General features: G+C 40.1%; 1 pseudogene; it reads left to right on the top strand.

The window, feature by feature from the left end:
- Positions 1–3959: 3959 nt before the first annotated feature.
- On the top strand, positions 3960–5443 carry LOC102811045 (annotated as a pseudogene).
- The last annotated feature ends 539 nt before the right edge of the window (positions 5444–5982 follow it).

Below are 5982 nucleotides of genomic sequence, written 5' to 3'. Positions count from 1 at the left end.
AAAAAGCAGAGGAAAATAAATGCTGGTGAGGATGTGGAGAGACTGGGACCCTCCTACATTGCTGATGGGAATACAAAATGTTCCAACCACTCTGGAAAACATTATGGAGCTTCCTCAGAAAACTGGAAATAGAAATACCTTATTATCCAGAAATTCCTGTACTTGGTATATATCCATTAGAAATATGAGCCATAATGCAAGTAGATATATGCACACCAATATTCATAGAGCAAAAAGATGGAGACAGCCTAAGTGCCCATTAAATGAAGAATGGATAAACAAACCGTGGTACATACACACAATGGAATATTCTGCTACCTTGTAGAATAACAAGGAAGCTGCAAGCCACCGTATTAACATAGATGAATCTTGAGGACATTATGTTGAGTGAAATTAGTCATAAAAGGACAAATATAGCATAGGACCATGATTGTAAATGCTTAGCAAAAAGATACCCATACAAAAAGAAAACAAAAACAACAAACAAAAACTTTGTGGCTGACCAGAGGGTAGAGGGGAAGGAGGAGAGACAGAGCACAGGGTAGGGGATAGATACAGCATAATTCGGATGTTGGGGAGGGCAATAAACAAGAAGGTGAAGGAGGGTGCAAGATTCAGGTAGACAGGGGAACACTGAGGCAAGTTTGCATTGACTAAATGGGACAGAGGCAAATAGTGATGTATATTCAACCTTGGAACAACAAGGCTCTGTAATACAGGGATAAAGGCATAGTCTGAATGGGTAAAAGAGGGGAAATAATGTTAAGATACTTGACTGTCTTAAAAATATTAGTTTCCCTTGCCTGCTATAGTAACATAGACACTTGAGTGGAATAGAAAGGAATATTAGGAAACATGATTACAGAAAACTTGTAAGCCCGTCTTCAGCCTGTAACTGATTAGAATACCTAAAAAGGGTTCTAGAACTTACTCAATGAAATGGGTTTTATGTGGAGCCTTTGTAGTGTATAGGACCTTAGGTGGAATCATGAGCCCCATTCAGAACCTTCTGAAGTAGGACCTTTCCACTGGAAAGGACATGCAGAACAGCCTGGAGCAGCTAGAGGAAGAGAAGATCCTTCAGAACAAAAGATAATTTTTTTAAAGGAAGACCAGCAGGTTTCACAGGTTAGACCCCAGGGAAATACCTTTAACACTGGCATCAGACTGTGATGGAATTCAAGGATGTTGCACCCTCCCTTAATCCTCTTGTTGGTTTATCACATCAAGTCACATTATGGGGGAATCATTATGTAACTGCCAAACCACTGAGACGCATAGCCCAACAAGGTTGACACATACTTTGAGGGAATATAATTTAATCCATGATACATTAAAACTATTCATCTTTATCAGAGTAGAAAAAAGTAGTTCGGAATGAATGCAGAGAAATGTATGTTTCTTAACTGAATCATTTTTAAACGGCTAATTTCCCCCAATTAATGGACTCAATGAAATCCCAATAAAATTTCTCTAGCAACTACAACAATATGGAATTGAAATAGGTTTAGATAAATGAGGGCAAGTGAAAAATTCCTACATCATTGTTGTGGTTAACTGCCATAGATTTTATTCTGATTCTCAGCGACCCTATGCCCAACAAAGCAAAGCACTACAGTGTCCTGGGCCATCTTCACAACTGTCATATTTAAGCCCATTGTTTTGTCCCTGTGTCTATCTCATTGGGGTCTTTTTTGCTGATTCTCCATTTTACCAAGCATGTTGTCCTTCAGGACTGGTCCCTCCTGATAATTTATCTGAAGTAAGAGAGACACAGTCTTTGCATCCTGGTACGTTCTGGCTGTACTTCTTCCTACACAGATTTGTTTGTTCTTCTGGCAGTCTATGATACTTCAAATATTTTTCTCCAACACCATAATTCAATTGCATCCATTCTTCTATGTTCTTCCTTATTCAGTGTTCAACTGCACATGTGGCAATTGAAAATACCATGGCTTGAGTCAGGTGCACCTTAGTCCTCAAACTGATATGTTTACTCTTGAACTCTTTAAAAGGTCTTATGCAGCAGATTTGCCTAATGCAATGTATCGTTTTGTTATCTTGACTGCTGCTTCTTTGAACGTTGATTGTAGAATCAAGCAAAATGAAGTCTTTGACAACCTCAAACTTGTCTCCATTTATTATTATGTTATCTATTGTCCCAGTTGTGAGGATTACACTGAAGAGCAATCCATACTAAAGGCTGTGCTCTTTAATCTTCATCAGCAAGTATTTTAAGCTCTTTTTCGCTTCCAGCAAGCAAGGTTGCATCATCCGCATATTTCAGGTTGTTAATGAGTCATCTACCAGTCCTAATGCCACATTTTTCTTTATATAATCCAGTTCTTAGATTATTTGCTCAGCATACAGATTAATATGGTAAAAGAATACAACCCTAGTACATACCTTTTCTGGTGTTAAACTATTCAGTATCCCCTTGTTCATTTCTAACTGTTTCTTGGTCTGTGCACAGGTTTCTCATTAAGCACAATGAAGTGTTCTGGAATACCTGCTCTTTGCAATGTTACTCACAGTTTGTCATGATCCACACAGTTTCTGTATAGTCGGTAAAGCACAAGTCAACATCTTTCTGGTATTGTCTGCTTATAACTAGTATCCATCTGATATCAGCAGTGGTATCTATAGTTCCACATCCTCTTCTGAATCTGGCTTAAATTTTTGACAGTTCTCTGTCAATAAACTTTTACAACCATTCTTTAATTTTCTTAAGCAAAATATGAAATTGTCAAAACCTCTATTAAACAAAAGTTTCAAGTTGTGAAGAGATTATTTCTCAACATAGCCTCTATCTCGGTCTATATACTTCTGAAGGAGATGTTTCCCTATCTCTAGCTCTTCCCCTAAAGATTTTTGGGTTTATTTAACAGGACAGATTTCTGGTATGGAGATGGAGGATCAACCCTTGACTGCGAACCACAAGGTTGGCAGTTCAAACCCACTAGCTGTGCCGTGGAAATCCTATACCCTGGTTGCTGTGACTCAGAACCAACTTAATGGCACGTAACAACTTTTATATCACATGAAAATTGTTTTTCAGTGTTCTTTGAATTTGGGGGGACCAAAGATAGTTGCAAGTGACAAGAACAAGGCTGTAGGGTAAATGGGTTAAGATTTCTAATGAATATCTAGTAGGGTAGCCCTTTTTATCCTCCAAAAAGGAGCAAGTTCCTTGTTGTCACGTAAAGTATTTGTTAACTCAAATTTTCTGGACTTTTTCTCACCATTCAAGTTTTCAATTTCCTTAAAACCTCTTCACAGTCCCCGCCCAGAAGTACTTTCCATTCCTGTGGGGTTGAGGGGCAGGGAAGGGATGGTGAAAGGAAAGGGTTTAGAGGGGAAGGTGGCAGGGGAAGGAGATGGGGTCCTGATGGGGCATACAGCGGAGCCATCCTGAAGAAGCAGGACTGTGCTAACTTGGCAGTTGGAGGGGACTGGATGGGCCAGCAGGCAGGCAGTGACAGCGCCATCCCTGCCTGTCCTGCCTGGCCGCAGTTGCTCCTGGATGAAGCTGCCTTCCATGCACCAACCAGCAGGCTAATGATCTGGACTGAAAGGTCGGTGGTTCAAACCCACCACCAGCCGCTCCTTAGAAACCCTATATACAGTGTTGCTATGAGACAGAACCGACTGAACAGCACCACCATTAGATGGCTGTAAAAAGATCCATGGGTGTGAGTTCAGTTCCAGGATTGAAAAATGTCTGGGGGGCCACAGTCTGGGGCATTCCATCAGTGTCTGTGAGACCATGGTTCCAGACCCTGGACGCCAACATCGTGGTGGGGCTGAGGAGCAGACAGCCGGAAGTGAAGCAGCTGGACCAGCGCACAACAGCCCAGCAGAAAAGAAACAAACTTAGCAATTGTTCTTTTGTGATTGACTTATTTCACTCAGCTTACTGTCTCCTCCAGGTTCATCCATGTTATAAAGTCATATTATCAATGGATAAAGGGGGCGGGAAACGTGGAATAACTTCTAACACAGATGTCAAAATCTCATCAGTCCTTTAAGAGAAAATATTGCCGTACAACTGAGACTAAGCCCTTCAAAGAGTCTTTCCAGAAGAAATCAAACTTTTGCTGCCGAAATCCCTAGACTGTTCAAGTAAGTATTGAAAAGGATAAGGATTCATGTGCCACCACCCCAGGAACAAAAGATTTGCACGAAGAGACTGCTATTCTCAACATGCTCCATGGGGTGGGAAGAAAAATCAAACCTGTTTTACAAAGACACTGAGTTCATTGGATGGTGATAAAAGTTTGGTAGAACTCACTCTGAACTTCAAAGGCAGAGAGGCCTAGGGCATAAGCTATGTCCATGATCTGGATAGTGTTTCCAGCAGAACTGTAGGGAATCGCTCTTTCAAACAAAGGTTGCAGGTTACTGTTGAACTGTGCTTTCCCATGAGAACTTACATCAAGCAGTCAAAACCCCATTTCTCAAATAAAAGAAAAAAAAAAATACATCTTTCTGAATTAATGCTTGAGAAAGGCCCTTTTCCTGCTTGCTCATATTTAGCCCCCAAATGGCATTTGATTAAACAGCATACGGCTCCTATAAATCCACATTCAACTTTTTTGGTACATTTGATCCATCTTTGATTTCCACAGAAGATGAAGAAAATAGGGTCAGAGAGAGAAGGTGGCTTAGTACTGAAGTATGGGTTGATCCCCTTCCCAATGCACAAATACATACATTCAAAGCTACCACACAGGTTAATCCGTTATGTAAACCAAAGTTAGCTCCTGGAATGACTGAAGTGAGGATAGTTCTGCAAGTGCACAAGCTAATTGTCACTCACAAGAGCACACAACCACACTACATTTGCAGCCGCATAGCCACAAAACCAACGCCAGGGATCTGGGGACTACTATGCCCACATTAGCAGACAGCGAGCTTGGAAAGTACATACTCAGATTAATTCCATACACTGCCTTATGCCTGATTTGCTTCAAATTACAGGTAATCCCTGTTACTGAGGAGTGACAGACCATTACGAAGCAGTAGCCCTTCTTGAAGGGAAATCAGAAGGGACTCTGCACAAGAAGACTACCTCTTCTCTGTGACCTTCCGTCCCTACAACAGATCCCTGCATGCCCGATGTGAACAGTGGAATCACAACTTCAGTTGTGATGCTCCTAATGTGTGTGTGTGTGTCACTCCTATCCTGTGACAGAACTTTTGGAACATTATAAAGATCCCAGTTCTTGCATGCTCTTTGAAACATTGCTTACAATCTCACACAATAGGACTTGTCCTTTTAGCTTGCAGTACATCTGCCATGCAGTTATCTGCAGATGCACTACATACGATGGGGTTGATGGACTCTCCTTACCATCCATGTTACAAGATTTTAAAAATTATTATTATAAACAAAAAGTTAAGAGTTTGCTGATTAGAACGAGAACCAGTCAAGGCAAAGTAAAAGTCTCTTATCCTAGATCTGCTTCTATGTGTACCAGGCAGTACACCTAGAACAAGCCCAAATATCAGCGTTAGGGTTCTTTCAGTACAGTGTGTGTGGTTAGTGTTAGTGTGTGTCAGACGCAATCTGTAGTTACTCAGTCAAATGTGGTACCTGTGGAAACAACAGAGAGAGAACTACAAGTATTCTGTAAGGCCTACAAATATGCTTTACCTATGCAGCTAAAGGTTTAGTGTTTATTGGCTGGAATAATTGTGTGGGACATTTGCTATGAAGAATTCTATTTCTTTTTTTTTAATGTTCATGAAAATTTTATTAATACTTAATAACTAAACCATACAGTTTTTTTCCTCAATTTTAGGAAGTTTTTGTTTTAAAGATTAAGCTTATTGTAAAAGTATTCATGTAAACCAATCCAATATGAATGTAGCTTTTTTAATGAACCTCCCAAATAAATCTTTGTAGTATGTACTTTTTTTCTTGTGATTACAGTAATGTTACTAAAATAGTATGCTCAGAATTAATGATCTTTATAAGAG

The sequence above is a fragment of the Chrysochloris asiatica genome, unplaced genomic scaffold (assembly GCF_000296735.1).
Source record: "Chrysochloris asiatica unplaced genomic scaffold, ChrAsi1.0 scaffold00009, whole genome shotgun sequence".
Taxonomy (NCBI): Eukaryota; Metazoa; Chordata; class Mammalia; order Afrosoricida; family Chrysochloridae; genus Chrysochloris; species Chrysochloris asiatica.
Note: the sequence above shows the minus strand (reverse complement) of the source record. Positions and strands in the feature narration are given on the sequence as shown.